Genomic DNA, 911 nt, shown 5'->3' with positions numbered 1-911 from the left:
TTATTAATTAAAAGAGTAAATTATTGTTTTTATCCCCAATATTTGGGGTAAGTTTTAAAGTTGTCCCTAACGTTTGAATCGTCCTATTTAAGTTTCTAACGTTTCAAAATTGACTCAATGTTGTCCTGCCGTTAGGAATATGTTAACGGAATTGACGGCGGGACAAAATTAAGACGATTTTGAAACGTTAGGGACTTAAATAGGACGAACACGTTAGGGACAAAAACGATACATAGAAATAAATTTTAATTTTATCATTCAATAATCAATTTTTACGGTACATAGTTATTCAATTATTTTTTAATCACATCTAAGTAAATTACATTTAATCACATTAATTTTATTCTAAATAAAGTTATTTTTTTATAATTTTACTCTTAAAATTTTTTAATCATTATAAAATGTTTGTAGAATGACTAGTATGTAAACTTATGGGGAAAAATGATACATATATAATAAAGTAATGTGATTCTAGTCATTTTACAAACATTTCATGATGAGTAAAAATCTTTAAGAGTAAAATTATAAAAAAAATAAATTTATTTAAAATCAAAGTAATGTGATTAAGTGTAATTTACTTAAATGTGATTAAAAAATAATTGAATAACTATGTACCGTAAAAGATTGATATTAGTGGAAGGATAAAATTAAAATTTATTTCTATGTATCATTTTTGTCCCTAATGTTTTCATCCTATTTAAGTCCCTAACGTTTCAAAATCGTCTCAATTTTGTCCCACCGCGCTGTCAATTCCGTTAACAGATTCCTAACGGCAGAACAAAATTGAGTCAATTTTGAAACGTTAGGGACTTAAATATGACGATTCAAACGTTAGGGACAACTTTGAGAACAAAAATGATACTTTATTCTTAATTAAATTATATAAAACAAAATAATAATACAAATTAAAA

Source organism: Arachis ipaensis, chromosome B07, assembly GCF_000816755.2.
Source record: "Arachis ipaensis cultivar K30076 chromosome B07, Araip1.1, whole genome shotgun sequence".
Lineage (NCBI taxonomy): Eukaryota > Viridiplantae > Streptophyta > Magnoliopsida > Fabales > Fabaceae > Arachis > Arachis ipaensis.
This window is presented reverse-complemented; position numbering follows the sequence as displayed.